Genomic DNA, 18,732 nt, shown 5'->3' with positions numbered 1-18,732 from the left:
TTCTCACGGGATGGTATAAGCTCCAATGGTAGGTGGGTTTTTGTATGTCTTTAGACTCTCTCACGGGATGGTATAAGCTCCAATGTTAGGTGGGTTTTTGTATGTCTTTAGACTCTCTCATGGGATGGTATAAGCTCCAATGGTAGGTGGGTTTTTGTATGGGATGGGGACACATATATTTAGATGGGTGGGACAAGAGGCGGACAATAGACCAGGATGGGAGGAGGATAGGAAGGTGTTTGAGTGGGGAGGGGGGGGGAGTGGAAACTGGAGGGGAGTTGGACTTTATGTAGGTTGAAGGAGTCCTAGGAAATTATAAGGGACAAGGATCATGAAGTAGTAGCTAGTGTGGGTTGTAATCATAAACGTGTATATCAGGCAGTTGTGAGGTAAAGGAGAAATATATAAAGACATGTAGAAGGCCTAGGGATGGAGTAATTGGTTAGTAGGGTGAATAGAATGACTCTCAAACTCCCAGGCAGCCCAAATAGGTGTGTAGTGCTGTTTTATTGTTTGTACACATTTTAGTATATGCCTTCAAGTCAATGAAAGAGATGTCCAGCTTTTTGTTTTGGGTTATATTTGAGTTATACCAAACATCTCACAGTTTGAAAACTCCAGAGAAATGAATAACCATAGAACTCATTCCCTTACCTAGTGAGGAAGAAAAATATAACACAAGGACTGCGCTAAAAAAGTACTTTATCATAGCAGTTGCATTGATGTAATTAAAAAACACATTAAAAAATATAAAATTTCTGGATAGTAATGCATTTTTGTTTTCTTTTTTTTAGGTACTAATAGAAGCATTCATAACCAGGGAAAGCAAATAGCCAACAGCCAACAGCTTCAACATGCAACCAAATTTACGGACGTTCATTGACACTTTCTGATAATTGTAAGGCTTGCTATGGTTTAAAATGGTTATGAAAATTTTATACAAATAAAAAGTATTTTAATCACATCCAGTCTGGGTCAATTCTGACATACTTCTCCTAAATGTAAAAAAATATATATTTTTTTTTGCTAGAAAACTGCTTATAACCCCAAAACATTATATTTTTTTAAAAGCAGAGGCCCTATGAAATAAAATGATAGGTGTTGTATATTTTTATATAATTTGCATAGCGATTTTTCAATTTTTGGGGGGAAAAGATATACTTTTTTTTAATTTTTTTTCCAAAAAAACACTTTTTTTGAATTTTAATTCACAAAAACACAATATAATACCCAATTGTTTGAAAAAAATATGAAAGATGATATTACGGCGAGTAAATAAATACCAAACATGTAACTCTTAAAAATTCAGTCTGCCCGTGGGACGGCGCCAAACTATGGTACTTAAAAATCTCCATAGGCGACGCTTTTAAAGCCTTTACAGGTTACCAGTTTAGAGTAACAGAGGAGGTCTGGAACTAAAATGATTTCCCTTGCTCTGACAATCACAGCGATACCTCATATGTGTGGTGTTATCACCTTACATATGTGTATAAGACATTTCTATGTGAGCATGGGGGAACCAGGGCACTTTAACATTTTTATTTTATTATTTATTTTATTTAAAAAAAAAACATTTTTACACTGTATGTTTATTTTTTTTACGTTTTCCATTTATTGCTATCAGAAGGGATGAGCAGCATCTCTTGTGAAAGCATGGACCATGTCAGATTCTCCTTATGGAGAGATGCAGGGTTTATTAGACCCTATTTCTCTCCTTTGCCCTCTAAAGCATATGATCAAACCAAAGATTGGTTTGGTCAGATGCTTTTTCAAGCCAGTAACATCTTGTTTACATGAGACCGAAACTGGAAGCAATGAAATCCTTGTCGCTTCCAGTTTCTGACATCACACAGTGGGAGGGACAACATGATTTCCTCTCACTGTGTCCCAGGAACCAAATGTCACCAGTCGCATCCTTACAGGGATCCCCATTCATATGGGAGAGCCCAGTAAAGGAGGTGGTGGTGGCGGGAGGGCGTTGAGACCCGCTTCCACCACCTGTAAAAGTAATCCAGTGGCTCTGTAGCTGCTAGGATTACTTTTACATTGCTGCACCTGCAGCGATGACCAAGTTATAACCCTTCCAATCCAGCGACGCACTGGTACATGGCTGGATGGGAAGGTGTTAAAAATTAAATACATAATTATTAATTAGTATTTACTATTACAAATTAAATAAATCACATTAGTATTTACCAACTGACTTACAATCATTTCCGTGTAACATATTTTTATTTCAGTGTATCCTGCATGTGTGATATAATTGAATATATTGAGTATTATTTTAAATCTTAAATGAAATACACATTCAAAAATGTGTTAAATTTTTTTTTCCAGCTCTTTGTTCTTTAAAGTGTATATAATTGGATTAAGCAGTGGGGTGACTATAGTATATAGAAATGAAGTTTATCTATATTCCATGACTGTCATCTACTGGGTATCATAATAAAACAAGCTGTGATACCATAATAGATTGCGACAACAGTTAACTGGGAACTACATAATAAAAATATTTCCATCTCCTAATAATTGAAGAAATTGGAAAACATATTCACTATAATATAAATATAAGATAAAATCTAAACAGCAATGGGAAAGACAATAAGAAAAACACTCACAAATAATATTTCTAGCTCAACAATGAATGTATCTGTGCAAGAAAGTTGTAGAAATGGATCAAGATCTATACATCAGGAGGGCTTCCTCTGCACGCAATCATCACTTCCATCTGGGTCTGCACTACACACTATCATGGAGTCTCAGGTCAGACAGGACTTCCATAAAGACTGTGAGGCTGGCCTCAACCGCACGGTGAACCTGAAATACCATAGCTCCTATGTCTACCTGTCTATGGCCTCCTATTTTACCCATGACGATGTAGCTCTAATTCTGCCAAGTTTTTCAGGGAACGTTCAGAAGAGAAGAGGGAGCATGCGGAGAAGCTAATCAAGTACCAGAACCAGAGAGAAGCGCAGGTGTTCCTCCAGGGTGTCGAGAAACCAGAGCGTGATGACTGGACAAATGGTTTAGAGGCACTGCAAACTGCTCTAAAGCAAATCCATAAACCAGGCTCTGCTGCAGTGTTAATTTTGGCAGCAAATTTCAATTTAGTTTTAGTCTTAGTCTTAGAACTAAAATGGCATTTTAGTTTTAGTCCCATTTTAGTCTTCTGCAAGTGTTTTAGATTAAGTCGTATTTAGTCGACTAAAACTCCAGTATATTTTAGTCGACTAAAACGCCCTACATTTTAGTCGACTAAAACTCATTTTAGTCATCTATAATCAAATGGGTGTAGTTCAATTGTAATTTGTAATGCATTATTTAAGCATTTCTCTACAATTTCCAAACTCATTAAGTACTACTGCTGGTCCTGGAGTGAAAAATCTAATATGTTATTATTTATGCTTTGAGCATGCACCAGTGTTAATTTTTGGCAGCAAATTTCTATTTAGTTTTAGTTATAGTCTATTGACTAAAATGCCATTTTAGTTTTAGTCATATTTTAGTCTTAAGACTAAAATGCCATTTTAGTTTTAGTCATATTTTAGTCATCTGAATTGTGTTAGTCGACGAAAACGTTTTAGTTGGTTTTAGTCGACAAAATTAACACTGCTCTGCTGGACCACCACGGTGTGGCTGCTGACAAGAATGACCCTCACATGACTGACTTCCTGGAGTCTCCTTATTTGTCAGAGAGCGTAGAGACGATGAAAAAACTTGGAGATCACATCACCAGCTTGAAGAAGCTTTGATCTAGCCACCCTGGCATGGTAGAGTACCTATTCAACAAACACACGCTAGCCTGAAGCTTCTAGTGCAGTTACAAGGCTTTTGTTCCCATAGCTTTGTGAAGGCTGAAGAATGATATAATTTATACAAGCAAAAAAATAAATAAAAAATACTTGACTTCTACCAGCATTCGTTTATACAATAAATGTGGGACCAATTTAGTTTTGAAAAAAAAAAAAAAATGGATCAAGATCAGAGGAATTGTAAAAAATGTACAGTATATGGTATTTCTGCATGCATTCCCACCTAAACAGGTGTAGCGTATAACATGTTCCAAAGATGAACTTGAAGCCTTTAAGCACAATTTTTAACCTCAAAACGAAATGCATACCAAAAGTTTATAAAATGCTTTTTTAACCACTTTTTTCAGGTCTTTATTCCGTAAACTGTAAATAATCGGGTTCATCAATGGGGTAACTATAGTATATGGTAATGACAGAAATTTACTTATATTCCATGACTGTCCTCCACTGGGTATCATGTAAACACAAGCTGTGGTGCCATAATAGATGGAGACAACTGACAGCTGGGAGCTGCATGTTGAGAAAACTTTCTTTCTGCTCATAATAGATGGCATTTCAAAAATAGTAATTACAATAGAAACATATGATACAATGATGATACAAAATGGGATGACAGCAAAAAGAACACTCAGCAATATAACTTCTATCCGAATAATTGCTGTATCGGAGCAGGAAAGTTTAAGAATTGGATCAAGATCACAGAAAAAGTGGTCAATCACGTTGGGACCACAAAATTGTAATTTAGATATGCTTATTGGATACACCAGTGAAATCCAAATGCTTACGGTCCAACAGGTAATGACCAATATACAGCAGCATTGGTAGTTCATGATCAAACTATAATGCAATGGATTACAGATGGCCAAATATCTGTCGTAGGACATCAGAGTCAGAAGAAGACTCTCTAAGATTTCTGCAACACAAAAGAAATAAAATTGGGAGAGGCAGTCAGAAAGAGATATTATGACTTCCCTTACTAAACATGCTTTTAGCATGTTTGGAAGAATGTCACTTGCTAATAAAATATCTGATAATGATAGCTGGGTGAGGAAGAAATACATGGGAGAATGAAGAACTTTGGAGTTGGACACCAAAATGATGATCAGAACATTTCCACACAGCGTAAAACAATATGTTATAAGTAGAAGAAAAAACATTAAAAATGTTGTATTTTCAGGTGTCTGAAATCCAAATAGGTGGAATGTATTAATTCTGGTCACATTTTCCTCCTCCATAACCTTTCAATGGAATATTACAATTGAAAAAAAAAAAAAAAGGGAGTAATAAAATAAAATAACACAACCATACACGTTTCTTCTTTAAATGCTGAATTTCTGTGCAACATTGTGGCTTTTTAAAGATAACTGAAAGAATTGCAAGGAACCATGGGGAATTTGAAGTGCTCAGTGATAAATTCCATGGGATTTATTACTGTTGTTCTTTAGGGAAATGATTTATTTGATTAGAGATATGAGTTGTAATTAGCAATTATTAAACATTAAAAAAAATTATAAGAAGACTACACAAAATTAGAGGCATGATTTTCCTTCCATTACTTTAACATATATGAACTGTGCCTGTCTGCATATGTATCATTTTAATTTTATTATCAAAGTGTATATAAAGGTAAAAAAAAAAAAATATATATATATATATATATATATATATGTGTGTATGTGTATGTGTATATGTATATATATATATATATATATATATATATATATATATATATATATATATATATACATATATATATATTTTTTTAATGGATTGTCAAAGATTTAGAACCTCTGTCAGTTTTTATTATTCTCTTAGTCCTCACTAGGGGCACGGAAAGTAGGGGAAATCACAAAATTTTAAGTTGTCAGAGCAAAAGGTAAGTGTGAATCCTCCAATGAGGACGCCTCCTCTTATTACAGCTCTCCAAATCAGGAAATCCAACACTTTGGAGAGATTTCATCTCACTTTCTAATAAGGAAACAAATCCTGCCTTGACACAGGACATTTAATATAGTTTATATGAGTGTTTACCCTATTTAAAACTAAAAAAAATAAAAATAAAATAAAATTTTCTTTAAATAAAAAAAAATAAATTACATTAAAAATGATATATTAAAAAATAATAATAACAAGAACAACAATGATAATAATAATAATAATAATAATAATAATAATAATAAAAAGAAGAAGAAGACAAACATGTTCTTTATCAGTACATACAAATATTACTAGGACTTAAAGGGGACCAAATGCAAGATTCCCACCAAATTCCTAATTGAACTTGCTCATATAGAACTGAACGTACATAGTGTACAGATAGTGTTGCCTATCATTACTTGATTGTAGGAATGAGTTAGAGTATACATAAAGTATATAGAACAAACTAAATATACCCAACACTCAGACCTATAAAAATTCTTATAACTTAAAGCTGAAACATTGGCAAATGGCACAACTTTAAGCATTTAACTCTAAAAACTGTTTATGCATCACATACCCATCCACCATTTCCCAACAGAACAACAAGTAAATCTGGCCATAGCTGGATCCAAATTCAGTTAAGTTAACCAGTTCTGGACCGGAAGATTTTCCCCCTTAATGACCAGGCCATTTTTTGCGATTCGGTACTGCGTTATTTTAATGGACAATTGTGCGGTCGTGCAACACTCTACCCAAATAACATTGATGCCCTTTTTTCCCACAAACAGAGCTTTCTTTTGGTGGTATTTGATCACCTGTGCAATTTTTATTTTTTGCACTATAAACAAAAAAAGAGCGACAATTCTGAAAAAAAAAATGATATTTCTCACATTCTGCCATATAACATTCCACAAAAAAATGTCATCCTTTTAGGCCAATTTGTATTCTGCTACATATTTTTGGTAAATAAGTGTATTTTGATTGGTTTGCAAAAAAGCTATCGCATTTGCAAACTAGGGGAAAAGTTTGTCATTTTTATTTATTTATTTTTTTTACTAGTAATGGAGGCGATCTACGATTTTTAGCAGGACTGCGAAATTGCGGAGGACAGATCAGACCCCAAACTGACATTTTTGACACTTTTGGGGGGATCAGTGACATTACTACAGTAATCAGTGCTAAAAATATGCACTGTTACTTTAATAATGACACTGTCAGGGAAGGGGTTAACACAGTGGTGATCAAAGGGTTAAGTGTGAGTCTAGGGGAGTGTTTTCTAACTGTGGGGGGATGGGCTTGTGAAATGATCATAGAGACCTGTGATCCTATATAGAAGGGTCACAGGAGCTCTGTGATCATTTCAGAGAGAAGAACAGTCAGCTGTGTTTACAACTGCAGACCGTCCTTCTCTCTCAGCGGGGTGCCCGGCAGCAATCGCGGCCGCCGGCCCCGTGCATGGGCATTCGCGCCGCCTAGTGGGAACACTTGCCCCCAGCTCCATGCATGTGACTGACATAGAGCTACGTTGGTTCATGTAGGAGAGCCAGCCTGACACAGTAAAATGGGCAGTCGGGAATAGAGATGTCGCAAACCTAAAATTTGCCGTTCGCGAACGGGCGAACTGGGTGAACCGCCATAGACTTCAATAGGCAGATGAATTTTAAAACCCACAGGAACTCTTTCTGGCCACAATAGTGATGGAAAAGTTGTTTCAAGGGGACTAAAACCTGGACTGTGGCATGCCGGAGGGGGATCCATGGCAAAACTCCCATGGAAAATGACGTAGTTGACGCAGAGTCGGGTTTTAATCCATAAAGGGCATAAATCACCTAGCATTCCTAAATTGTTTGGAATAACGTGCTTTAAAACATCCAGTGTGTGAATACGATCAAGTATGATGTTGTATCAATCAGATAGTGTAAGGGTTACGCCCGCTTCACAGTGACAGACCAAACTCCCCGTTTAATGCACCTCAAACAACCGCAAACAGTCCATTTGCAGTGGGTACAGTACAGTCTGTGGACCTGACACTCACTGGCAGGCAACTATAAAAAATATATATTTTTTTAATTTGCAAGGTGCTGTGCCACTGTATATATGAGTGGTGGGCACTGCAGTGGGCACAGTACACTCTGTGGACCTGACACTCACTGGCAGGCCAGGCAACTGCAATTATAAAAAATATATATTTTTTTAATTTGCAAGGTGCTGTGCCACCGTATAAATCAGTGGTGGGCACTGCAGTGGGCACAGTACACTCTGTGGACCTGACAGTCACTGGCAGGCCAGGCAACTGCAATTATAACATTTTTTTTTTTAATTTGCAAGGTGCTGTGCCACCGTATATATATGAGTGGTGGGCACTGCAGTGGGCACAGTACACTCTGTGGACCTGACACTCACTGGCAGGCCAGGCAACTGCAATTATAAAAAATATATATTTTTTTTAATTTGCAAGGTGCTGTGCCACCGTATAAATCAGTGGTGGGCACTGCAGTGGGCACAGTACACTCTGTGGACCTGACAGTCACTGGCAGGCCAGGCAACTGCAATTATAACATTTTTTTTTTTTTTATTTGCAAGGTGCTGTGCCACCGTATAAATCAGTGGTGGGCACTGCAGTGGGCACAGTACACTCTGTGGACCTGACACTCACTGGCAGCCGGCAGGCAACTGCAATTATGACAGAGGGAAAAAAAAAAAAATTTAAACTGCAAGGTACTGTGCCACCCGATATGAGTGTGGTGTGCACACAGTACAGTCTGTGGTGGGTCTGTGGCCTCTCACACACGGCGGGCAGGCAACTGCACAATAGATATATACATATATATATATATATATATATATATATATATATCAAAAAAATTGAGTGAAATACCAGCCCTAAAAGGGCTTTTTGGGGTGCTGTCAGGATGCTGTCCTTACAGCAGGAGTGGACCGAGAACACTATCTAACAACTGTCCCTATTAACAGCAGCAGCAGCACTCTCCCTTCTCTCACTAACACACTGCTTCAGAATGATCTAAGATGGATGCTGCCCTTGCTTATTTATAGGAGGTGGGAGGGTGTTGGAGGGAGGGTATGCTGATTGGCTGGAATGTGTCTGCTGACTGTGAGGTACAGGGTCAAAGTTTGCCTCAATGATGAAATATAGGGGGCGGACCAAACATTGCATATGTTCGCCCGCAGCGGTGGACGCGAACAAGCGATGTTCACCGGGAACTGTTCGCCGGCGAATAGTTCTGGACATCTCTAGTCGGGAACAGGTTAAGCAGGGACAGGCCAAACTGTGATCCATATATTGTCGTTTGATCAGCACTTCAACCAATTGGTTGCAGTGATGATTTGTGTTTTCTGACTGTGGAGGAGTCCCCATTGTCAGAACGCAACAGTGCAGTGGGGAGCATTCCCTCATCCACATTAAATGTGTGGATGGGAGAGTAATTTAACTTATTTATTTATTTATTTATTTATTTATTTATTTCAAATGATCCATCTATAGACTTTAGAGTTCATGTCTTTCATTTCTCTAAATGGATATTTGTTCTCTAAACCCCATTATATTCAGATGTTCTCTAGGTATTGTTTTCAGAATTCAGGCTATAATAAAATTCTCGTATAATCTCTATATCATGATAGAAAGCCAATACATTTAATCATCTAATTTGTAGATATAATTTCACAATTAAGCATTAAGGACACCAAGTATAGTGTCCAGATTTTCCTGCCACATCACATATCTACATAGGGAAACATTTTACAAAAGCATATATCCAGGGCTGGCCCAAGATATTGTGCTGCCTGGGTCCAAGAATGAAATGCTGCCCCCACAAAAAAAATCAAGCCGACCAAAAGCCCCCCCCCCCCATCCTTTATTTTATATAAATATAACATTTATAAAATGTTATATATACTGTTATATTCTTCCATAACTCACCACCGGATGGGTCCACCAAAATCGGTCACTCCTGTGTCTGACATTCCCACTGCCCTAGAAGATCCAGCCTGTGCTGCATGAGATGGAGTGCACTGATGGCTGACATCATTGCGCACACCACAATCACGCGTGGAACATTTCCTAGGAGGAGACACTCTGCCTCCTCATTCTCATCAGTTTGCACTACGGGCGGCAGTATGAGATGGGAAAAAGCCACCCCTAATGCGCCGAAAAAACTGATAACACACAAGACTGCTGAAAAAAAAAATATTGGAAGTTAGTTTGCTGCCCCTCTCCTAGTGCTGCCTGGGTCCAATGGACCCAGTGGGACCCATGGTAAGTTCGGCCCTGCATATATCAGTCAACGGGCTTACTTTAGGTATCAGCTACCAACACAGATATAGCTACAATCTCATTCTGTTCAATGAATATGTTGCATCCCATCTGTATAATGAGTACTGCCCTGTAATCCCCTTATACCACCTTGGTGGGGAATGGGGCTGCATCAGCTTTAAAACATTGATGCATTTATCTAGTCAATGTACTTAACCCCTTCCCGCTGACCGCTCACATATATGCGGCCTTGTGAAAGTGGGCTTTTTTCCATGGGGTCACATATATGCATTTCTCTCTTTGTGCTGGGAGCATGCCACACAGCACTGAGAGCCCCGGGTCTCGTACTAATGATATGGGTCCAGGACTGTCGGTTCAGGGTCACCATATCACTGAAATAGCCTCTGATTGGCTATCACAATGATCAGTCACTGTGAGCCCTCTCCTGTGTTTACTTCCTTTTCTGAATACAGAGAAAGATACTGTACATTGTATTCCTCTTCTTGCAGGAGAGGAATTTTAAACAAAGCAAAGTATGTACAAATAATAATAATAATAATAATAATAGTAATAATAATAATAATAATAATAAATAAATAAAAAGTAAATAAAAAAATTAAGAAAAAATAACAGGATCAAGGTTTGCCAGGGCTAGTATTAGGGTCAAGATCGGGGGTCAAAGATCATAGTCAGCATATTTTTGGTAGAATACAAAAAAAAATGTAATTGGTATCAGTGTCAGTTAGTATCGGTGTCAGTGAGTTTTAGGCAGGGTAAAAAAAAAAAACAATACAAAATGCGCTCCATTACTTTGACAATCCCCTTCGGCACATTATCAATAGGCATTTATCTGTTCATTATAACGATAGCATTTGTGCACAGGTTTTAGGGAAGGGGTCGTCAATGTGGTAGCCAAACATGCCAAAACATTGGGCAATTTTCTGTCACCTAGCTTCTTTGTATCAAATAAAAACAACAAATTAAAAAAATCTCCCACTTGGTTACATTTCAAAGGTAATTTTAGATGTGGTATGAGGGATTGTTTGACCTGTCTGAAGAGGGGTGACAGGCCTGTGCGCCCCTATTCTGTTACTTGCCACCATTTTCTAGCTTGACCTGTGTCACGCCATTTTAGTTTCACACTGACTTAGTTGAGTTATTCCATTATATATTGTTAAGATTGCTTTAAGGCTTTAATTGCAGAACACTGAGATCCATAAATCACCCCCCATGTCTTTGCACCTTAGCTAAAGATACATTCTGTTTCCTCTCGTTATCGCACATTCATTTCCTCTTTAGTTATACTAAGTCTTAGGGTCTAGACAAGGCATATTTTGCAATTTCTAATGAACATTCTGTATTAACCCATTGTTTAACTTCTGAGAGCACTCTCCCGCCTCCCAACTGTATTTCCTGTTTTCTATTTCACTTATAATCAATTTAAAATTTAAAATATAAAGATTTGTTTAACAAAAAATGAAAATTGTTGAATAATTAAATAATATGTACAATTTCACATGTTAGAAATAATAATGATTTATCTGTTCAAATGCGAGATTGTCATGTGCTGTATTGCATATATGTCTTTCACATGTAGCGCTGTATGACCATGCTGGCTCTGACTATGTGGACGCCCATCAGTACGGCAGTGTGTGATACCTCCTCTGGGTACACTTCAGCGCACCATCGGGATGGGGAGGAGGACCCAATTGATGGCGATAGGGCGGCGATGACCCACCCCTTCCGGGTTGTTGGTGAGCACCCAACGCCTCTTTGGGGCTCCCCCCACTTCCGATGGAAGACGCGTTCTGGTTTAACATCACTTCCGGCGGAGACCGATGACGCACTTCCGGTGCGCCATGGCCGACGTCAAACACCTGTGCTGATTAGCAGCCGGTGTGGGGGACCTATATAGACCACAAAACCACCAGGGAAAAAGGTATGGCGGCTGGGACACAAGTTGAGGACGGAATATATGTAAGTACAGTGCGGTGTTCGTACAGAGAAAGCTGCAGCATGCTATACACCTGAGCATAGTCTGTATTATATGCCAAAACAGGCAAAACTTATACATCTTATCCTTATCTCCTGTCTGCAGTGTGAGGGGATCGTGTCGCTGTTTGTCAGCCGGACGATGACCTTTCTGGGTCTCCCCTAGTAATAAGCCATCGAGATAGTCAACCACTAAGACACCTTTAAATATATGAATACAAATCAAAATGTAAGTACTCAGTAAATATCAAATATATTTCGCATTTGTTTTGCCCTGAAGCACATGGAGACAAATAACATAAAATGTGTTATACCATAATGCAGCTATACATATACACACCTCTTCCTATCTGCTCTCCCTATTATCCTATTCTTATAGGCTTCTTTACCTATCCCTGTTTCCTTTCTTCCCTCCCTCCCATATTTCCCATGTCTTCTCTTGTTCATCCTACCTTCCCGACTTCCCCTCCCCCCCCCCCCGCTTGATCCTTTTTTTCCCTCTGTATCCCTTTCTCACCCTTCCCACCCCCTCTTCTTCTTTTCCTTATTTTGGTTCACTATTCTCTGCCTTGGTGTGATATGTCTGGCTTGCAGAGTAGGATCAAATATATATACTTATGTACTTCATGTTGGCAAAATAAAAAGGAAATAAATGTCATACCATGAATATCATATCTGATTTATAAATATAAACATATATTGCTTACACTCAGATGGAACAAGCCTAAGTGACCTACATACTATCCTCCACCCAGCCGTCCTATCTCTCCCTATAATCACCTATATTTTTCAAAAGGTAACTATAAAGTATTATGGAACATCATACATAATATATGCTTAAAATTAATTTTTAAATAGAATTTTATACAATGTCACCTAACAAACCTACCAATTTAGGTGGTTACGGTCCGAGGTGGCCCCTCCCATCGAGCCTAGCCCCCGGTCGATCGATATGATACGCTGTTGTGCGATGAGGTGGGTTATTCACTCTTCCTGTGTCCGCATGACCATACAGTAATATGCATGCATATGTAATCAATCTATGTGAAACACTGTAAATAGATATATCAATACATATATATATGAAAAAGTAATGTATAACATATTCTCTGTTTTATTAAGAGGCTACGCAATTATCTGAGGTCCTGAGGAAGCGTAAATGCGAAACGCGTTGACCCTATCAGATTTGTATTAAACAACTGTAACCCTCACCATGTCAACAATGTTTATATACTACTTCTTGAATGTATAGGAAAGTGCAATTATGTCAATGTCCGTTTAAATTACTTTTGTTGTATGTTTTTTTAAAAAAACTTTCTTAATAAATACAAGTATTTTAAATAAATAAGTATGTGTACTCAGCGTGTGCCTTGAAAGTCCGCCACAATACAGGTTTGGACAACTTATGTTGTACCATCCAGTTTTTTCCTCTGTTATACAATATTGGGATTATGGCACGTAAGGGGCAGCTCTCAATTCGTATCCTGTATTTCCTGTGACATTTTCTGTATAAGACTTACCCCGCTCCAAATAAAGGTAAGAATGTTTTTGACTGAACACTGACTGCATGTGTCTATTTCACAGGACAAAGCATTCTCCAGAGCTCTGCCTTTCTTTTACATAGAACAGACCAGACTTTGCTATAAGTCAGGGACTTATTATATATACACTTAAGGTATTTAGTTGGGCATAAAGAAAATCACCAACACTGTCCACATGTGTTGCTGGGCGATACATTGTTATCCACAACATATAATAAAACTTACAATATTGATCATTTTTTCAATTGTAATACGAAATTTTTGTTTTATCTTATTACATGTAAGATGTGCTCCGCACGATATGTGGGCAGAACAACTCACAAATTGAAAGAGAGATTTAGGGAACATCTCAGCGACATCAAAGGAAGTAAATCAAACCAATGTTGCTTGTCATTTCAAAGGGGAGCATGGAGGAGATCTTTCTCTAGTCTCAGTTCAGGTTATAGAACAAGTTAGAACTCCATGCAGAGGAGGAGATGTCTTTCGCCTCCTGTGTAAAAGGGAGATTTTTTGGATATACAGATTACAAACTAGATTGCCTAAGGGGCTTAATTTTGAGTGGGATGACATCCCTCTATGACTAACACCTTTGGACCAACCTTGACTGATTCCTTATGGATATAACTAAGAAGTCATTTCGGACGTGATCTTTTATTTTGTCTTTAATGGTCCCTCCCTCCTTCTTCTTCTTCTTTGTGCTTTTTCTATACATCCTTCTCCATTTTTTTAAATTTTTATAGATCCACATTGTTTGGATCTGTTGTTTAATGAATATATTTTTTGTCCAACATACATTCTTTTGGAGCACATGGTCTTGTAATATGAATGTGAGAGGGATTCGTCTAGGATAATTTTGGGAATATAACTCAAGAAATTAATTCTTTGGATAAATTAAAATAGTCATCATGTCCGAATCTTTGTTGAGAAGCAACATATGTATTCGTTGTTATGAGGGCTTTTCTTGGGTTTCTTCTTTTTTAGATTTACTTTTTAAGACATATTTCATACTATAAGGACATTTATCCGACTGTGTTTTGTAGTTTTTAGGGGATAATGAACAGAAACAAGATATATATACAGTATACTATACAATGTAATGCATTTTTATGCATGCACCATGTTCATTATACAATTATTGTGCATGCATGGCATTTTTTCTATAAAAGTATTCATTGACAAATCATTTGATGTATATTATAGATGTGTAATTTTTGTATTTTTGTATTGTGTATATTGTTTATTTATATTCATCTCTATGTTTATATTTATACTCACATTTAATTGATATTCAAACAGTTAATCTAGTGTTAATCGGTATTCTCTCATGAACAATTTGCACGAGAATTTTCTGTTTGTTTATTTCTTTTTCCCCTACAACAATAATTCCTTTTTTGATATGAAATAATACTTTAGAGTACATTGTATTATGTTTTCTTTTGTTTCATATAGATGTCGTGTTTACATGATTGTGGTTATTAGGATTGTTTTATGCTCATCATCATTATTAATATATATCATCATTATCATTAATATCACTGTTAATTTATTTTTATGTGGTGGAAGTTCATGTCTTTATCTTACTCATTTTTTTACTTTTCTTGTTTTCTCCTTTTGTCATCGATTTCTTTCCTTTTTTATTATTTTTTTTATTATTTTTTTTTTTCTATTTTTCCACTATTATCATTATTATTATTCTTTCTTTGAGTTTTATGCTCCCCCCCCCTTATTCCTTTTTTCTTTTTTGTTGTGGTAAATTCAGCTGCAAGAGTCATTTACATCATCAGTTGATTACGCTGTCTGTAATTGCATTGATAGCTTCCAGGTGTTTAGATACTATTTGTGCAGTCATTCCACAAACATCTTTATGGTTATGAATAAGCGAATGCCATTTCCTGAAATGCATTAACCCATTTACATCTCCTGTCTCTGGATAATTTGTCTGTTCATTTTGATCAATAAATCACCTATTATTTCAAGTCAGAGTGCAGTCTTTCTTCGTTTAATGAACATTGTTGCCGAAGTTACGAATCTGACATGCACCCAACCGCTGATCATCTGATCACATACACCTGAGCGGCCTCCCTTTGTGTGATTTTGTAGTTGATATGAGGTGCTGTTTCCCGTGACAGCTTGTTAACGAGGCCGAAGCTTGTTGGTGCGCTGTGGTAATGGGTGAATTTGATGATTCTCTCCCACACTCTGCTACATTGGGGTAGATGTATCTGGAATAATATTCCATTTTTGCCGGAGGTTCAGGCCATCTTGGAGTGCAGACACCACTTGTGCCATTAGTGCCATTATGTGTAATCAACATTTTTCGCAGTTGAAACTCATTGATATTGGACGTGGTGATTACGCAGAGCTTTTGTTCGTGTTGAGCTGTCTGAGGGGTTGCTGTGTATGCTGGGATAGGTCCGCAAAAAATTGTAGTGTCGAGTATGGGTAAGGCAGTTTCCCCATAGATCTCGCTTTTTGCATAAGTTGTTCTTTCACGTGAAAGGAATGAATGCAAAGGATTACATCCCTTGGTGCTGAATCAGGCAGGAATGGCGGTTTGGGAAGTCTATGGATTCGATCAATGACCAATTCTATATTCTTCAGTTCTGGGAGTAAAGCCTTAATCATGGATCTGACATAAGCGGGTAGTTCCAGAGCCTGTATGGATTCTGGAACACCGCAAATCTTAACGTTGTTGCAGCGAGATCTATTGCTAATTTGTCTTGGATCCATTTGTGGTCTTCTACCTGGTCATCATGGGCGTTAATTAGGTCATTGCCTGTGGTGGCTATATCTCCTAAATTGCCTTCAACATGCTATACTCTATTTTCAAGTGCATTGATATTGTGCCCAAACTTTTGCATTAATGAGAGCATGTCTGCTTGAAGCAAACTTCTCAGAGACTTGAGCATCTCCTTTAAAGTTGTGTCCATTACAAGCTGCCCCACAGTGGGACAGGAGTTTATGGGGTCTGAATGATCCCCTGGGAGGCTCTGTAAGAGGAGCTGCTGGCTCACCTCATGGCTTTCTGAGGCTGGGGAATCCAGTCTCATCCTTGCTTTAGCTGGGCTGCATTTATAGGTGTCCCTGAAGACGATGATGAGAGTCCAGAGCTAGGCTGTGGTGGAGCCGTGGATCCATGAGGGGAGGGTGCCCATGGATCAGCCATTGGGGAAGAGAGAGCCTCTGGTGTCCCTGCAGTCATGGTGGCCTTGGCGCCATCTTGATTGCGCCGCTTGGTTTGCCAAAACATGAAGGCTGTCAGCTTTCGGGAATGATGTTCTTCCTTCCTCTTAAGCGACATGCTTCCGCAAAAGGAAACGGTATGCAGACACGTTTCAGATGTGTCAGGCAAGTTCTAGGAAAGCACAGAGATGTGGTGCTGTATTTCCAGTGATAGTGCTTTAAGACCTTGATTCGAATTGAGGTAAAAAAAAGGTGAGTGTATTGGATGCATATGGGATGGATGCATATATCACCTAGAGTTTGGAGGACCTGAAGAGATTACTATTAGTGTTGGTCGAACGGTTCGGCCCAAGCCTCAGTTCGGGCTGAACATTGGCTGTTCACCCTGTTCAGCATACACCCAAATTTGTAGGGCGTTCAGGGGGTGTTCCCCCTGTTGAATGCCTTGCAATGCACTGTGCGCTGCACAGCGCATTCTAAGCCCTAATTGGGCAAAGGTTTGCACAATCAGGGCACAGTAAAAGCTGGTTGTTAAGAAGGGGGGCCAGGAAGCCAGCCGTGGCCCACCATTAACAATCGATGAGTCATCAGCTGTCAATGGGCTTCCCCACTGACAGCTCCAAACCCAAAGCACCTTGTCCCCATGTTGATGAGGACAATGGTCTCTTCCTCACAACTCTTGGCTGTGTTTGTGGGGGTCTGTAAGCAGGAGGCTTATCGTAATCTGGAAGCCCCCCCAGATCCCGCCCTCCTAATGTGAATGAGTAGGGGTACATAGTACCCCTACTCATTCACCAAAAAAGTGTAAAAATAAATAAAAACAGTACACAAATCCTTTATTAAAAATTAAAAAACAATGTCCCCTGATATAGATCCATCATCAATGATGACACCGCAGCCACCGCTGGACCCAAAAAAGAATAACAAAAGCTGCTCTGCCCTTCACAAAGGCCAACCACCAAATGGCTGGCTTGTCGATTGACAGTTCTTATATAGGTAACGACGGGGCCATCTGGCGACATCACCTGGTGATACCGCCTCTCTTGTTATGTCACCAACCAGTGCATGCTTGGTCAGTGATGTCATAAGGGGGTGGTGCCACCAGGTGATGTCAACAGGTAACCTCACCCTTACCTATATAAGAACTGTCAAATGACAAGCCTGCAATTCGGTGGTTTCATGGCGGCCTGAGCAATTTATTTTAATTTTTTGGGTCTGGTGGTGCGACGGGCATCAAGATTAAAGATGGATCTACATCGGGGGACATTGTTTTTTTAATTCTTAATAAAGGATTGGTCAAAAACCTGTGTACTTTTATTTATTTTGACATTTTGGTGAATGGGTAGGGGTACAATGTACCCCATACTCATTTACATAAGGGGACTGGAATCTGGGGGCCCCCTTGTTAAAGGGGGCTTTAAGATTCCGATAAGCCCCCTGCATTCAGACACCACAAGCATGGTTGTGCGGAAGAGCCCCCTGCTCAAACGCACCCCCTCATGTTGAGGGCATGTGGCTTGGTATGGTTCAAGAGGGGAGCGCTCACTTGTCCCGCCCCCTTCCCTGACCTGCCAGGCTGCATGCTTGGATAAGAGTCTTGTATGGATTTTAAGGGGCTTAATTTTTAAATGTTGGCGGTGAGTTTCCCTTAAAATCTTTTTTAACATTTGGGTCTGGTATGGACCGTCTTTTTCTTTCTTTTTTTTTTTTAAATAGCATTAACCTTAGGGCAGTACCTGTGCCCCCATGCCCCTTTTATGGGCAATACCTTGCATATATGCCTTCAAAATGGGCACTTTTGATTTCTCATTTTCAGCTCCTAATGACTTTAATAGAGTTCACGGCTCAGGGCAGAATTTTTCACCTGTTTGGGAGTTCTGCTGCAAACCGAACAGGGGGGGGGGGGGGTTTGTTATTACAGCAGATTGGTGGTGGATTTTTATGGAACCTTAAAAGGAGATTGTAGATGGGACTTTGTGTTTTTTTTATTACAATGATTTTATATACATTTATG

At 38.7% G+C, this 18,732-nt stretch overlaps 1 protein-coding gene and 1 pseudogene across 2 annotated transcripts in view; one reads left to right on the top strand and one right to left on the bottom strand.

Moving 5' to 3' along the window:
• LOC309552947 (olfactory receptor 1496-like) overlaps positions 1 to 18,732 on the bottom strand; it is a gene marked incomplete at both ends in the record, with an annotated part of 95,693 nt that overhangs the window by 61,137 nt on the left and 15,824 nt on the right. The gene's annotated exons all lie outside the window — the stretch shown is intronic.
• LOC309554742 (ferritin, lower subunit-like) lies at positions 2,738 to 3,806 on the top strand (annotated as a pseudogene). The gene is made up of 2 exons: positions 2,738 to 3,080; positions 3,585 to 3,806. The product of its transcript is annotated as a ferritin, lower subunit-like (transcript).

This window comes from Pelophylax lessonae (assembly GCF_965119305.1).
Source record: "Pelophylax lessonae genome assembly, chromosome: 4".
Lineage (NCBI taxonomy): Eukaryota > Metazoa > Chordata > Amphibia > Anura > Ranidae > Pelophylax > Pelophylax lessonae.
This window is presented reverse-complemented; position numbering and strand designations above follow the sequence as displayed.